Here is an 18346-nt window from a genome sequence, read left to right on the forward strand (position 1 = left end):
CCATAATGCTTAATATTGAAAGCAACTAAGAAAGGAAGAAAGGCCTTGCATTTGCATGGCATCCTTCACAACCACAGGGCACTTCAAATTGCTTTAAAGCCAATTAAGTATTTTTGAAGTGTTAGTCACTTCTGTAATGTAGGAAATATGACAGCCAATTTGTGGCACAAAATAGACACAACAAAGCCTAATTTCTACACCTAGGTATTTCCTTTGGGCTCAGCTCAGCATTTGCAGATACTCACATCCATATAATGTCTCATTTCCTATGAAATGACCAATGAAATCTACCTCATAATTGGTACTCAAGGGGTGAACAAAGAACCCTTATTATTAAAATCTGAATATATCATGTGTGAGCACTGGACAGCATTGACTAAGGTAGCTGAAAGGTTAGTAATGAATAAGTTTATGAAATAACATTAAATATAATAGACATGCAAACATAAACCTACAATTTGAAGCTCCTGGCTATATAATTACCTGTCATAAAGGCAGCAAAGAATCACAATACTGCAACTCCCATGGACAAAGCTCTTCACTTTAAGAAGTAGCTGTCCATAAGTTATTGAATTTCCATGAAATGTTGGAACAGAATTGAATGAAAGATTCACTGATCTGTACCAAACATTTGGATCAGCCTATGATTTCATGAAATTACTACAAGCCTATTCATCTGTAAATGTTGTTTCTTTAGACGAGTGCTGAGATGCCATACTTAACAAATATTAGCATATTTAACTACCCTCTATCTTAATCAAGGAGCTACAGATGCATATTAATGCCTCTAGCAAACCAGACTAATCTACATTCTCAGCATCTATATGAATCCACTAACAATACTTAATCTTACTGTGACCGGCAAGAAAGAATCTATGAAGCAATCCATCATGGATTTTCATGACAAGCAATTAATTTGTTTTAGGCCAGAAGTAGGAGGCATCAATGATGATGATTTCAAACCCATGTGCATATTCATATTCTATCCCCCATTTTTGTCAGTATCATTTTTCAGGGTAGGTGGAGAGATTTAAAATGAACAAGTTTAAATATTTAACATGAGGATTTCCACTGTAGATCCACGCATATTATCGAATCCATTCACAGTAGCAATATTACTTTCCAACTTCCTTTCAATCAACTCCTACTAATAACCAAAAATAATTATTTTATTATAAACAGATTATTTGCAAAGAACTAAATTGTAATATTAGAAAGGATCAAGATGTTTTAGATAGGTTACAGCTAAAGCAATGATATGACACAACAATTTGGGGATTAGAAAACAGCCCATCCAATTGTTGAATAATGATACCAGATGTGCAAGTCTAATAGGTGCAATTTGCTAAATACTGGAATAATTAAGTGCAACTCGATCACACTGTAATCTATTGTACATTCAGACTTCTTCCTTGAGGCTTCATTAGCAGTTCCGGCCCCGTGTCCTACTCTGTCATTTTCTTAAATCTGAAAGTAAATGGCTTTCTGTAAACCTGTAACTTCAAATAAAACAAACAGGAAATCTCCCGCTGTATACAAAGAGAAACACATGTCTGATGCTGGGCCTCAAAACCATCTGGAAATGGGAGAATTAAATGAAGAAAACTTCGACATGCATTTTGTTGGCCCACATCCAGTTTAATGAGAAGGCAATACCCTTTTTGACTTTAATCTTTCTTTATTGAATTGCCTATTATAGATTAAACTATGAAGGAAATAAGGAATATAGACCTGAGGCATGATTTTCCAAAGATTTGCATTGTGCATTTCCGGCACATTTTATAGATGCATTGATTTGCATTTACAATGTTTTTCCCTATTCTGTAAATGCATCATTTACCAAGCTGTATGAACAAAATATATATATGTAATGGCATTTTCAAACCACCAAAGGGATTTTCTCTAACATCTATGTGCTATTTGAAAAATAATTACCTCCTATAAATCACTGATCTGGCTACAAAGGAGTTAGATTGCTTTTTCAATATCCTGAAAATATCAAAAGTACAAGCAAAATGAGCAGTGTCAATGTGAAAAATAAATCATAAAATTCAGTTTTGTTTGGAGAATAAGAACGAAGTGAATATTGTTCTGATGATATCAGCACAAAGGATGCAGTGACGTATTTTGACATAAGTTATGTTGAATGTCATAAGTAAAGAGGTGTGTCCATTTTTTAAAATGAAACTGATGTCCTTCAAACGATAGCCTATAACTTGGAGAAATTATACTTCTCCATCATTAAGGATAGATATCGATTTAAACCTGATTGCGGCATAGAAATATGAAGTTTCAAAATTCTCTGGTGCAATCTAAATCTGGGAATGCAATTTTAACAAGACATTCCTGTGTTTTCTGTTTGTTATATTTGAAGTATAGTCCCAACTCCTTTAGGCCAACTGGAGCCACAGAAGTGACATTTTCCGTTGCAAATTTCGAGAGAAAAGTGAGTCTCCAGTGCTCTCAGGATAATTGCTTAGGAGTAAGAAGACAACCTTACAGCTAAATGATATTTATTAAAACATCATTATTTTATGACAATGATGGATTGTCATAGCCCTTAGGTGACTATTATTTCATGCTGAAGCTCAACAGTACAACAAACTTTGGCAAATTCTGGCCATCATCTCTTGCAATTTTATTTTGTTTTCAGGGTTGATGAAGTTTTGAGCTCATTAAGTGTGGGAAGTGGGAGCAGTGCAGTGAATATTTAAAGATATGTGAGGATTTATGGAATTGAAATTTTGCTTACCAACATCATTCACTGGGCTGATATGTTTATTTTGAATGAAGATTGAAGCTGCCTTTATGTATTTAAGCAATTGGGTTTTCTCAGTCTTTAATAGCATACTGACTACAGAAGTGTGAGATTTCTGACCCAAACTGACAGTTCATCTTGCCCCTTTGGGTGACATTGTCAGTTTCAATCTGCTGCTAGACTCTAGGATGTCTTCTGCGCTATCCAGAAATTGAACAATAAACAGAAAGACTCTCATCCCATCAGTCCAGATTGGACTTAGTGATACCTCATAGGCATGAAAGGAATAATTCTTCATTGATTGAAGTTTATACAACACCTTTTACTATTCTCCTCCAATACGTTCTCTTTCTGGTTCCCTGCTCTTCCTAACTGGCAGATTTTGAAAATGGCAATTTGTACGATATAGCATCAGCTATGCGCATCGATCATAAATTAGTGTATATTTCCCAATTGGTTTTTCAGATTTTCACACATCTTTCTGATTATTGTAAAGCCATCATTCCTTTACAGAAAATGATTGTTTGACACATTGAATTTTGACATCTGGGGGATATGGACTGAAAAAAGACATGGAAAATCTGCGAGCTGGTTTTCTACCTTTCTTCAGGAAAAAAGGTTATAATTTGACTAAAATCTAACATAATCTCTCAGAATTTTTTTTGTTAAATAAATGACATTTAATTTTACAGATCTGATAAATTTGATTCAAAGCATGATCATTTTCAAAATAGACCTGCTAGTTGTTCTAAGTCACCATCTGACTGCTTTAAACATTATGCCAGTAGTAGTGAGGCTTCAAAACAAATATAATTCAGTACTGTCACTAACAAAATAATAAGGAACATTTATCAATTCTAATGTTCTAATTGGTGAGCAATGGACAATTGGTACTACAGCATTGCAGGTCAGTCACTGACCTCATCCTTCCGTACTGAAAGCATGATATCAGTGAAATTACTCCACTGCATATATTTAAATGTGCTTCCCACCACTTGTGGTGGAAAGTAGAGGGCTGGTATTTTTTGTGTAAAGATCATGTCTACATGATGGGTTTCCTCATGGCTGGTTTTATTCTGAGTGAAATACTTCGACCAGAAACTCCCCACCATGTTGCTTACTGTTCTGCAATTCTGAAATATTTTCTTTTGAATATTGACTGAAAGGGTTAACTGTGATTGAGTGAAGTAATCAGTATCCATGATGTCACAGGGACTAGGCTATTTTTAGCCCATCTTTAGCCATCCATCCAGAAGGATTATAGAATCAGCACCATCCAGATTCACTATTCATCTGCTTATTAATTCCAAGATTCTCACCTCCACTATTTTGGGTGCTTTTCTATCTGTTGATTAGTCCTTTTAGTCATGTCACTCCTAAATTTGACCCTATTGGTTTGAATCTATCTGCAGTTTCTGTTTTATTTCAAATTCCAACATCTTTAGTACATTGTTTTTATAAACCTATATCTCCATGTCCTACTCTCACATTCCAAGTCTACTTCATCTCACTGCCATTTCCTTTCAAAGCTGTAAGGGATGTGTTTCTTCAGGCTTCTTGCTTTCAAGAAGGAATTAGCTATAGTTCAAGGGCTAAAGGGGCAGCACGGTGGCTCAGTGGTTAGCACTGCTGCCCCACAGCACCAAAGACCCGGGTTAAATTCCACCCTCGAGTGCCTGTCTATGCAGAGTTTGCACATTCCCCCCGTGTTTGCATGGGACTCTCTGGGTGATCTGGTTTCCTCACACAGTCCAAAGATATTAAAGTTAGGTAGATTGGTCATGCTAAATTGCCCCGTAGTGCCCAGGGATGTGCAGGTTAGGTGCGTTAGCCATGAAAAATATAGGGGAGAGGCATGGGTCTGGGTTGGAAGTTCCCACTGCTCCAAGCCCACCATCACATGGCTGGGAAACTTCAGCCCATAGTCCTTGTTTCTGCTTTGCTAATTAATGCTCTACAATTAAATGATACCCCAAGGGTTGAGTCTACTATCCTTCTATCTTAATTTCAACAACAATCCTGGAGGCTGCATGTCACCATTTTTTTTTCTTCCTATAGAAGATGGAAGTTGATAAGGACAAATGGAAAGTACTGCACTTTAATCTTGCCACTGTTACTTTATTTTGTACTATCTGAATAACCTCCTGGGAATCAATTGTCTGGTTTAGAATTTTCTGTAAACTTGACTAGTTTGCATTGAGCTCTTAAGTCCAACTCATTAATGTAAATTGGAAACAGTAGGGGACACTGGAATGCCTTACTTACCACTTCAACTCCCTTTCACTTTCACATAACTTGTCCAGCAAATATATGCTGTTTCCTAAGCTTCAATCAATTACTTTTTCATTCCCAGCTTTTATCATGAAACTCTACCAGTTTAAGTCTGAGCATAGCCATTCTTGAGAAATTGTAGTGAATGTAGCTTTGGAATTCAAGGTGCAACATAAAGGGTTTTCATTGCTTGGATTATTGTTTCATCAAAAATGACAAGGATGTTGATCAAGTAGGAACTTGTCTTGTTGAATTTAGATTAGTTTTTGTTTACTAAATTATCATAATGCCTACAATCATTTAAGTTCCATCCTGATAATCAGTTTCATTAATTTTCATTGTATTTGTGTAAAATCAACAGGTTAATTTTTAACAGGGTCCTTTATGAAAATTGGATCTATTTTCTCCCAGTCTCAATCCATAAAGATGTTCCTTTTATAAGCTCATTCAAAATGACCATCGATAACTCTCAAACATTATCCATTGTCTTTTCTTAATATTGTAGCCTATATACTACACATGGCTAGAGCATTAATAAACTTTCTCCTTTTAGCAATGTCAAAGATCTTCAACAAAATTTTGTTCAAGCTAGTTTTTAAATTGTTCATGGGATGTGGGCATTCCTGGCTAGGCCTATCTATTGCCCATCTCTCATTGGCTTTGAAGAAAGGGTCAAGAGATACCTTTCTCAATTATTGCAGTCCATGGGAAGTCGACACAACCATAGTGATGTTAGGAAGGAAGTTCCATAATTTTGACCCAGTGACAGATAAGAAGCAATGAATGAGGTCCAATCAGGATAGTATATGAATTGAAGGGAATTTGAATTGATAGCAATAAGGACTGCAGATGCTGGATGCTAGAGTCAATAAATGTGGAGCTGGAAAAGCACAGCAGGTCAAACAGCATTTGAGGAGCAGGAAAGTCAATGTTTAGGGCCAAAGCCCTTCATCAGGACTCTGTATCTGCTGCTATTGATCTGGTGATAAAGGTTGTGATTGCATAAAGTACTGCTGAAAAAGCCTTGGTGAATTCTGCTGTGTATCTTAAGATGTCACACCCTGCTGTCACTGTAGGTGTGATAGTTTGGCACCAAGCTGCTTTGTCTTGGATGGTGTTGAGTTTTTTGGATGTTGTTGGAGCTGCACTCAACGCTTCAAGTGGAGAGTATTCCATCACACTTCCAACTTGTGCCTTTGCAGATAATGGACAGATAGTTAGGAAGTGAGTAATAGAACACAGAATTCCTAGCCTCTGAATGCTCTCACAGTCATTTGATTTATATGTTTGGATAAGTTCGGTTTCTGGTTAATAGTAATCCTAAGGATGTCGATAGTGGGGTTTTCAGTGATGTTAATGTCATTGAATGTCAAATGGAGTTGATTAGATCCTCTCTTGCTAGAGATTGTAATTTCCTGGCACTTGTGTGGCATAAATGTAACTTGCCACTTACCAGCTCAATCCTGGATGTTGCCTAGGCTTTAGTGCATGAGGATGTGGACCACATCACGATTTGTGAAGAGGTGAATGGTGCTGTACGTTGCACAATGATCAGTTAACTTCCCACTTCTGATCCGACGATGGGTGAAAGTTCGTTGGTGAAGCTGACTGACCTAGAACAATACCCTGAAGAACTCCTGTCTTGGGACTGAGATGATTTACCTCCAACAGCCACAATCAGCTTCCTTTGTGGTAGATGCAACTCCAATCCAATTTCCCTGATTCCTATTGACTCCAGATTTGCTTATACTCTTTGATGCAGCACTCAAAAGACCGAAATGAGAGGAGGGTTCAAAAAAGTGGTTCATGGTTCCCCTCAGTGGCATCAAAACAACATTCTACTCAGCTTTAGTTCCATCGGTATCATTAAAGGTTTTCAGCCTTTCACTGGTAGTTGTGTCTTGCGCATGCAGTTGTGCTTTACCTCAATTTTTATTTGCCTCTCCAATCACACTTCTAACATGTTTCCAACATGTTTTCGATTCATCCCAGTGGCTGATTTCACTTTGATATCTGTATAATTTTCTGCCTTTTTATTCCACTTATGATTACTTTGATAATCCTTTCCAGATGATGCCTTATTAATCCTCGACAGCACATTTCAAACCTGTAACCTCTACTTGTAGCTGCATGCATATCTCCACTTGCAAGTTCCCCTTCAGGTCACATACTACCTTGATTTGGAACTAAATTTCAGTTCACTGGGTCAAAATCCCGAATTTCACTAACAATAAGATTGGTGTACTTACACAAAATTTACTGTAGCAGTTTGTGATAGCAGCTCATCATCACTTTCCTCAAGGGGACTTATGGATGGGTAACAAATGTTGGCTTTACCAGGGACACCCTACATCCCATGAATGAATTAAAAATGTCAACATTTACTAATCCTGAGTGTGTATTTATTTTGAAATCCCAGCGTCATATGAAAAAAACTGCTGCATTCATTCTGTGCAGAAAAGTTGTTGAACAAACAATCAATAGGTTTATTTATAGGCTGTGCTTTTTAAGCTTCAATTATTGGATGGTGATTTGTGAAAGAAATAATGGTGAAGCTATTGGCATTTTCCATTATTAAAGTGTAAACTGAATCATAGAAACCAGAAATTTACAGCATGGAGTTGGCCATTTAGCTTCTCTTCTCTGCACAGACCAACAAGGAGGCTTCCAACCTAATCCACTTTCTTACTTTTGGTTCATAACCTTGTTGGTTTCGGTCTTTACAAATGTACAACTGTTACGCCTCACTGGAATAGCACACTGGAAATCAAATCCTGATATTCCAGGGTCATCATAACAGATAGAAGTTTCATCTAAGTATGCAAAGTTCCCAATTTACCTGCCTAATAAATTCAGGCTAACAGGTCTGTTCTATGTACCTAACAAGAACTATTATTTGTGACAAATGAATAGATACATGGTCAGAATTCTAACCACAAGTAAACAACTGTGAACTGTCAACATATTAGTTACCAGTCTACTAGTTAAAACTCTGCCCCACTTTTAAAAGCCCTCTCCACACACACACAGACAGTTGAAAAGGATATTGGTGTTATGGGTTAAGGCATGGGCTGGCAGGGAAAGGACTGAAGAAACAATTCATTGGCATCTGTCCTCAGGATTTAATGGAGAGGAAGGGTCACCGGACCCGAAATGTTAACTCTGTTTTTACCTTCACAGATGCTGTCAGACCTGCTGAGCTTTTCTGGCAATTTTGTTTTTGTTTAATGGAGAGGGTTCTTTTATTTCCTGAGTTCTTCAGTTCTCTGAGTTTTTTCTTATGCTCTTTCACTTCTTCAGACAATGAAGAGAGTGGCTGATTTACAAATTATAAAGTCTCCGACTTTTTTGGCTAAAAACAACAGCGTATAGCAACTAAATAAAAACCAAAAGAACTGCGGACGCTGTGAATCAGGAACAAAAACAAAATTGCTGCAAAATCTCAGCAGGTCTGGCAGCATCTGTGAAGGAGAAAACAGAGTTAACGTTTCAGATCCAGTGACCCTTCCTCAGAACTGATGGTGGCTAGGAAAACGTCAGTTTATATGCAGAAAATAGGGAGGTGGGTGGGGTAGAGAGTAAATGTTAGGATAGAGCACAAAGAGAGAGAAAGACAGTTGGACAGACAAAGGAGTTGCTAACGATCAGGCTGGGAGGGTGAGTAGTTGTTAATGGGGACTGTTAGTGACTAACAACAGGCGGTGTGTAGTGGCAGGCTATGTGGTAACAAGGCCTGGTGTGTGGGGTGGGGGGCTGGGACATGGGAGAGTTTAGGCCCTAAAATTTTGGAACTCAATGTTGAGTCCGGAGACCTGTAGGGTCCCCAAGCGGAAAATGAGGTGTTGTTCCTCCAGCTTGCGTTGAGCTTCACTGGAACACTGCAGCAAGCCGGAGACAGAGATGTTGGCCAGGGAGCAGGGTGGTGCGTTAAAGTGGCAAGAAACAGGTAGTTCAGGGTCTTTTTTGCGAGCAGAACATAGATGTTCTGTGAAGCAGTCACCAAGTCTACGCTTCATTTCCCCATTGTAGAGGAGACCACATTGTGAGCAGTGAATGCAGTAGATCAGATTCTGGGAAGTGTAGGTGAAGTGTTGCTTCACCTGGAAGATATGTTTGGGCCCTTGGATACTGGGGAGGGAGGAGGTAAATGGGCAGGTGTTGCACCTTCACCGGTTACAGGGGAAGGTGCCGTAGGGCTGTGGGGGGATGTTGGGGGTGAAGGAAGTGTGGACCAGGGTGTCCCGGAGGGAACGGTCCCTGTGGAAGGTGGACAAGGGAGGGGAAGAGAATATGTGTCTGGTGGTGGCATCTCGCTGGAGGTGACGGAAATGGCCTCTGATGATCTTCTGGATGTGGATGCTGGTGGAATGGCAGGTAAGGATAAGGGGAACCCTATCGCTGTTGCGGGAGGGAAGAGAAGGGGTGAGGGCGGAAGTGCGGGAGATGGGTTGGACCTGGTTCAGGGCCATGTCGACAACGGAGGTGGGGAATCTTCAGTTGAAGAAGAAGGTGGACATTTTGGAGGCTCCCTTGTCAAAATTGGCCTCATCTGAACATATGCGACGGAGACGGAGGAACTAAGAGAATGGGATGGAGTCTTTACAGGAAGTGGGGTGTGAGGATGTATAGTCCAGGTAGCTGTGGGAGTCAGTAGATTTGTAATGGATATTAGTGGCCAGTCTATCCCCAGAAATGGAAACAGAAATGTCAAGGAAGGGAAGGGAGGAGTTAGAGATAGACCAGGTGAACGTGATGGCAGGGTAGAAATTGGAGGCAAAATTGATGAAGTTTTCCAATTCCAGACGAGAGAGGGAAGCAGCACCGACGATATCATCGATGTTTCGGAGAAAGAGTTGTGGGTGGGGGCTGGAATAAGACTGGAACAAGGAATGTTCCACACACTCCATGAAGAGGCAGGCATATCTAGGGCCCATGTAGGTACCCATGGCAACCCCTCTTGTATGAAGAAAATGAGAGGAGTTGAAAGAGAAGTTGTTGAGGGTGAGGACAAGCTCGGCCAAGCGGAGGAGGGTGGTCGGGGTGGGGATGGTTCAGGTCTTTGCTCCAGGAAGAAGCAGTGAGCACTAATACCCTCCTGGTGAGGAATGGATGTGTAAAGGGATTGCACATCCATGGTAAAGAGGAGACGGCTGGAACCGGTAAACTGGACGTTTTGAAACCGACGTAAGGTGTCAGAGGAATCATGGATATAGGCCAGGTTTTGGACCGGGGGGAGAACACTGAGTCAAGGTAGGAAGAAATGAGTTCTGTGGGGCAGGAGCAGGCTGAAACAATGGGTCAGCTTATAGCAACTGGTAGGAGAAAACAATTGGTCTTTCTTTTACAGGTGGTGTAAGACAGAGAGAGAGAGAGACCACCTTCCTTCCCTTCACTGGTTCCTCAAACCTATAAGCTAGTGAGCTACCCAGGAACCAATCAGAGAGCTGTCATCAGGCTGACCAACTTTGACATCCGTAACTGGTTATAATTTCTCAAATCAATCCGCCACTTATTACTAGCCAAATCTCACCATACGTTCTGGTGCCATGTTGTCTAATTACAACATCCCCTATTGCTTGCAAAGCAATACTGTAAATGTGATTTACAATGAGTTTCAATAACATGCTTTTTAAAAGTACAGCAATTTCTTCCTCAGTCCTTTGTTGTGAACAGTCCTTTCCTAATTCAGTCCACAATCAAAAACAAATTAAAACAAAAAGAAGCAGTCTTCACACAAACATATGAGTTAGGATCAGGCATAGGCCATTCAGCCTCGAAAGCCTGCTCCACCATTCAGTAAGATCACAGCTAATCTGATTGAACAACTTGACAATTTTCAGTTAATCAGGGAGAGCCAGCGTGGATTCATGTTTGATAGGTTATGCCTCACAAAGCTCCTGAGATTTTTAAAGAGCTAAAGTAGCTCACAGGGGAATGTCTATGAATGTTGTTTATATGGACTCCCAGAAGGCATTTTTGATTGATTGACTGACTTACTGTCACATGTACTGAAGTACAGTGAAAAGCTTTGTTTACAAGCAGTGCAGACAGATCATAGTAAGCAAGGATGTGCAGATCAAAAAGACTTGGGCAAAGACAAATAGGTTACATTGCACAGGGCATGATAAAGTCCCACATTAAAGACTGTTAACAAAAATAGAAGCCCATGGAATTGAGGGAAAATAACTGAAATGGCAGCAAAATTGGTTGAGTGGCAGATAATAGAAAGTGGGGATAATGGATAAGTACTCCATTGGCAGGATGTGACCAGTGATGTGCCTCAAGGATCTGTGTTAGGGCCTCAATTATTCACATTATTTATTAATGACTTAGATGATGGCATAGAAAGTCATATATCCAAATTTTCTGATGGTACAAAGTTAGGCAGCATTATAGATAATGTAGATGATAGCATAATATTATAAAGGAACGTTGATAGGCTAGATAAATGGACAAAATTGTGGCAGATGAAGTTTAATATAAGCAATTGTGAGGTATCCATTTTTGACTGAGAAAAGATAGATCAGGTTACTTTCTAAAAGGTATGAAGTTAAATACATGGATGTCCAAAGAGATTTGGGGTTCAGGGCATAGATCTTTAACATGTTACAAACAGGTGCGGAAAAAATAAAGGAAACTAATGGAATATTGACCTTTATATCAAGAGGACTGAAGTAAAAGGATGCAGAAGCTATGCTGCAGTTCGACAAAACCATGGTTAGACCTCACTTGGATGACTGTGAGCAGATCTTGGCACCACTCTTTGGCCTTGGAGGGAGCACAATCACAATATAGGTTTACAAGACTGAAACCTCGACTTCAGGGATAAGTAATGAGGAGAGATTGATCAAATTAGGCTGCTTTCTGTCAAATTTAGAAAGTTAAGGGGTGAGCCAATCAAAGCCTTCAAGTTAGTAAAAGCAAAATACAGGGGAGATAAAGATTGACAATTTCTACTGGTTGGCGATTCTAGAACTGGGGCATAGTCAAAGAAATAGGCTGGACTGTTCAGGAGAAAAGTTAGGAAGCACTTCTACACAGAAAGGTTGGTAGATGTTTAGAATTCTCTTCCACAAATGGCAGTGGATGCAGAACTAGTTGTAAATTTTAAATAGATACATTTTTGTTAAGCAAAGGAATGAAGGGATATGGGCTAACGGCAGTTGTGTGGAGTTAGGCCACTGATCAGCCATGACCTCATTGAATGGGGGAACAGGCTTGAAGGGCTGAATGACCTACTCTTGTTCCTATGCTCCTATTGTGACCTCAACTCCATTTTCATATCTATCACTGACAGTCTTTGAGCTTCTTGTTAAGCAAGGAATCTTTTTCTCTTCACTCGAGGGGCATGGGCATTTGTGGTTAGCCAGAATTTACTGCCTGTCCCTAATTTCCCTTGAGAAGGTGGTGGTGAACTGCTACAGCCCATATGCTGTAAGTAGATTCACAGTACCATTAGGGATGAATTCCAGGATTTTGACCCAATGACTGTGAAGGAACAGTGATATATTTCCAAGTCAGAATGGATGAGTGGCTTGGATGGGAACTTACAGGTGGTGGTGTTTGCACCTATCTGGATCCCTTGTCCTTCTGGATGGAAGTGGCTATGGAAATGGAAGGGGCTGTCTAAGGATCTTTGGTGAATTTCTGCCCTGCATCTTGAAGATAGTACACTCTGCTGCTACTGAGTGATGCTGGTGAAGGGAATGGATATTTCCGATCGATGGTAACCCCAGGATGTTGATAGGGGGTGATTCAGTGATGGTGATACCATTGAATGTCAAGGGGTAGTAATTAGCTTTCCTGTTATTGAAGATGGTTAATGTCTGGTACTTGTGTGGCACAAATGATACTTACCACTTTTCAACTCAAGGTTGGATATTGTCCACGTCCTGTTGCATTTCAACATGGACTGCTTAGTGTCTGAGGAGTCAAGAATAGTGCTGAATATTGAGCAGTCATTAGTGAAAATCCCACCTTGAACCACATGGTGGAGGAAAGTCATTGATGAAGCAGCTGAAGATGGTTGGACATAGGACACTACTCGGAGAAACTCCTGCAGAGACGTCCTGAAGCTGAGATGATTGACCTTCAACAACCACAATTCCTTTGTGCTAGGTATGACTCCAACCAGAGTTTTACCCCAATTTCCATTGATTTCAGATTTGCTAAGGCAAATCCTTTATGCTACATTTGGTCAAATGCTGCCTTGCTGTTAAGGGCTATCACTCTCACCTCACCTCAAATTTGTACTTCCTTGTTCAAACCAAATGCCTCATTAACAATTCTTGAATTTAGTTAGTAATGAAATTACACAAGGATTTGGCCTATTCACACACATTCCAACTTCTGCAGAGCATCCTATTTTGAGTGGCAGTTTATTTATTGCAAATTCCAACGCAGAGTCTTGTGGAATGATCAACAAATAAATGAAGCCATCAAGAACAAATACCTTTATATTCCTAGATCCAGGCATTCTATATTTTTGAACCTTGACTCAAATTAAATTGGCCAGTTATTACTTTGCATGTTAAATGGGATACTATGCATTTCTTATTTTCTGTATTGAGCTAGATTTTCTATTTAGCAATGAAGCAACAACACCTGCCACTGACCTCAAAGGAAGCTATTCAGGAGAGTCTGGTAAAAAAAGAAGACTTTCACTTATATCTCTTGGCTCACACTTGTATCTATATCCATGAAAAGGAGACACCTCCAAGCACTTTTCACTAAACAATGTACTTTTGAGTGTACACTGATGGAGAGCAGCAAATTCCTGTTGCATGGATTCCAACTTTCCAGGTGTCAACTACCTTCTAACACTAGATCATGGAGGTCTTCAGTCATGCAGTGCCTGTTGTGTGATTAATCAGCCTGAGCAGCTAGTCACATTGAAGTATTCTCCCAGACAGCAAAACACTGATTCTTAATTCATTTTAAATTGTAAGAGACAGTGAATGAAATAATTGTAACATAAACAAAAAAATGAGGTGGATATCAAAATGTAATAAACCATATAATCTTAGTTTATAAATGAGTCTTTATTTATGTTGCGATTTTTCTTATGATAATGGTGAAATTTAACATTCAACAAATATAAAGTTACACTTTCAGGGCTGATGAAGCTGTTTAGCAGTAAAAATGAAACTTAAAATGATATGAAACACACTGATCCACCTTACCAACAAGTGGCAACAATTTCAATCAGGTTTTCATTGAGTTCAGGGGTGGATGCCCTTGTCAATTCAATGATTTGTCATTGCTTATAATCTGGGGAACCTCAGTAATGCAACCTCTTGGGAAACAGAGTCACTGACTACTTCTGATGTCTGCATATAGTCAGTTAAATGCAGAAATATACAAGTTTCTGTCACTGATAGTATATATGGCTGCATTTAACTGACCATGAGGATGAGGTCAGATTCAAAGGAGCTAGACCATTATGTGGATGATTTACCATTGACAGAGCCATAGAGTCATTACAGCATGGAAACAGACCCTTAGATCCAACATATCCGCGCTGGCCAGACATCCAAATCTTACCTAGTCCCATTTGCCAGGATTTATCCCATATCCCTCTTATTCATATACCCACCTAGAAGCCTTTTAAATGTTGTAATTGTATCTGCCTCCACCATTCTCTCTGGCAGCTCATTCCATACACGCACTATGCCTCCGCATGAAAAAGTTACTCCTTTATAAATCTTTCCCGTCTCACCCAAAGCCTATGCCCTCAAGTTTTGGACTCCCGCACCCCAGGGAAAAGACCTTGGCTATTTACCCTATCTGTGTCCCTCATGATTTGATAAACCTCTGAAAAGTCACCCCCTCAACCTCCTATGGTCCAGGGGAAAAAAAAACCCAGCCTGTTCAGTTTCTCCCTATAGCTCAACCGCTCCAGTCCCAAGCTACCCAAATATGCTGAACGAAAAGGTGATAATTTATCAACTCAAGTGCTGAATCACTTGTGTATTTCCTGAGAATTCCCCTTTTAACATAACCCTCTTGATAGACATACCCTTCATACCTTTTTTGCAGCAAAATCTGTCTTGCTTCCTATTCTGACTTTGTGGGTTATCAAGTATTTCCATTTTCCAATATTTACCTATGTCACACTTCAGATGCCCAACCAAAGTTGTTCACTGTGTACCTTTTCATTTCTCACCTAATCGAGTTCTTTAATCTCTCTATCATCACCTTCGAGGAATTGAGCAACAGTTGATAAGAATACATTGGTTGAAATGAAAAATAGACATTACTTGAGCCTGTGGATGTCAGACACCATGAATGTAACAAAGAATCTTAATTGACATATGTTTTGGAATGTCAAATTTCATCTTATCCGAAAGTCGTCAATGATTTTCCCCCAGCTTTTGGATTCAAGTATGAATGGGGGATGGAGTAATTGGTATAAAGTGAATCAAAAAGTCTATTAAAAGTAACACTTTTAAACTGAAATGGTATCAACAATATCTTTGGATTAAATTGTACAACTACATTAGACAAAAGATTATGATTCCATCTCAAACATTGACACTATGTTAAAATATGCTCATGGCTGGATTAAAAATATATTCAAATGTATTCATCTCTTTTTCACTTTATTGCATTTTCTACCTTCTTTGTCTTTGATTTTTTATTATGATCCTTGACTGAATTAATTGTTTATTAGGGCCTAACTTCAAAGAATATACATTTCATGGATCAAGCCAATTTTATTTTAAAACGTTACTGAAAGTCAACATTGCAACCTAAAACATTTACTTGACAAAATTCCCTCTTCAGAAAGTTGGAAGTACATAGGAATGGAATATGTTGACCCACAATGTTCTGGCACCCAAACACAGCTGACAGAGTGCAATTATTCTAGTGGGTGGGTTGTGTCAAATTATGTTCACTCATAGGCCTTATTTGATTTATATGGGATTTTATTGCTTTTCTTTGCTTCCTGTGATTATATAGTTGAATCTAAGTTCCATCAATGGGAAAATTGCCGTATCAACCAAAAACCAAGATCAAGGAGTGAATTCTACATTCCCAAACTGTAGACTGTAGATATTCAGTGTATAACATAAGTGTTATCATTGTAGGCTTTGCAATTTGAAAGCACCACATGACAGTTCGGCACACATGTGAGTTCAGGTGAGGTCTCTGACTAGTAAACTAACCTTTAAAGGAGTAATGACGCTTCTCCCATGTTGTGAAAATTGATAGGGATCCAGAATGAAGCACGATCATGATAGCAAGCACAGTAAGAATCATGTATTTTTCAATGCTTTACTGCTTTTTTCCTCCATTCTGACACACATTCTTTGAGGCCCTCCCCACCACAATATTTTAAGACTATTTTATTAACACTCTGGAATGTTCGTCCAAAACCTCCCTTGCTGACACCTCACAATGTTGAAAATTATCCCTTTGATTACATCTTCCATCGTCTGCCTTAATTTTTTTCCAACTTTCTGCTTGGTATTCACATTTTGACGTTTTAAATGAAAACTATGGGTGTGTGCTATTCTTGTCAAATTAAATTTTTACCGAGGGGTATTAACTGTTGCAGTGAGTTGATTTATTTTCCTTGTGTCTCTGCGCTCAAATTCACTTCATAGTTATTAAAAAGAAACCTCTTTCCATTTATAGTAAGGGTTTTACAAACCTGGCAGTTTCATGTCCATTTCTTGGAGAATTGCATCTCTAAACCAGAGGGCATAGATTTGAAGTATTTTGCAAAAGAAGTAAAATAAGAAAATAAAGTCTCACACAGTGAGTAGTTAGGGTCTGGAATGCATTGCTAGGAATTACAATGGAGGGTATTACAGGATTATTGAAACAGAAACAATGTACAGGCCTATGAGGAAAAGACAGGAGATTGGTACGAAGTCAAAATGCTTAGAGAGGTCTTGTCAACATAATTGGCCAAATTCTATGATTTTGTTAAAGGCACAGGGGTCTACGGTCACCTCTTCTCTGAGAAAATGTTGGATTTAATCACTGTTCTGAAAGGCAAATCTGAACAAATGATCACAAGTTCATGATGCAAATATTGAAGGGGGCTATTCAGGCCATCAAGTCTAGATCACCATTTGATGAAATCATGGCTGATATGATAGCCCACAAATCTACTTTTATCTGTCTTTTCCTCATAAGTCTTGATTTCCTACTGACTAAAAAACCTGTCTGCATCAGCTTTGAACATATTTAATGACTCAGTATCGGCAGCCTTCTGCTGTAAAAACTTCCATAGGCTTGGTACTTGCCTGAGAGAAGAAGTTCCCTTCTAATCTCTGTCCTAACTGGGCAATGCCTTATTCTGAGATTATGCTCTCCGGTCTTAGACTTTCCTGCAAGGGGCAGCAACCTCTTTGCATCTACCTTGTCAAGCCCCTGAAGAATCTTATGCTTTCAATAAGCCATTGCTCAATCTTCTAAAATTCAATGAGTACAGGCACAACCTACTTAATCCCTCCTGCTAGCATCTTTTGTTCATAAAAGAAAACTTTACAGAAGGAGCCAACACTAACCTGCATCAATTTTTAAATCCACATTTCATAAAATGTAAAAATTATACATGTTTTATGACACTCGATAGATTGGTTAGTCAGCTGAAGATGTTGGAATAAGGATTTTGACTCACAATACAGAGTCAAAGATTAGAGGGGAGATGAGGAGAATATTATTTACATAATAAAATGCAATGCTGTGGAATATACTGCCTGAAAGGATAGTGGAAGCTGACTCTATAGTAACTTTCAAAAATGAATTGAATGAAACCTGAAAAACAAAAAAAAACTGGTTAATGAGATATAGAGAAGAATGGAATGAATTAGACAAATTCAAAGAGCCAGAAATGTCAAAGGCCAAATGGTCTCTGTGTCTTTTATGATAGAGTCAAAGCAAGACACCTGCCCACCTCTCGCATCAATGCCTCCCATCCAAGCACTGCTTTTATGCCTGACAGCAATTTATATCTGCATTTGCCAAACCAGTATACAGCTTTCTTTTGTTGAGTATTCCTAATGTGTTCGTAGAAAACAGTGCTCTGTGATAAACAACATAAAAGTGCTAAATTAAAATCACTTTCCCTAAGCAATCATTTAATAATTGTAGGTTCTGTTCCTAACCTGTAATTTTTAACTGTAAAATGCTGCTGGTTGCTTTGAACCTAACAAAATAGAATGCCATCATCAATTCTTCTTTCTGCTCTTTTTTAAAATAAATGAGAATGGTTTAGATAGTGAGGTGTAGAGCTGGATGAACACAGCAGGCCAAGCAGCATCAGAGGAGCAGGAAGGCTGATGTTTCGGGTCTTCAGAAAAA

The sequence above is a fragment of the Rhincodon typus genome, chromosome 23, assembly GCF_021869965.1.
Source record: "Rhincodon typus isolate 14 chromosome 23, sRhiTyp1.1, whole genome shotgun sequence".
NCBI classification, from domain to species: Eukaryota; Metazoa; Chordata; class Chondrichthyes; order Orectolobiformes; family Rhincodontidae; genus Rhincodon; species Rhincodon typus.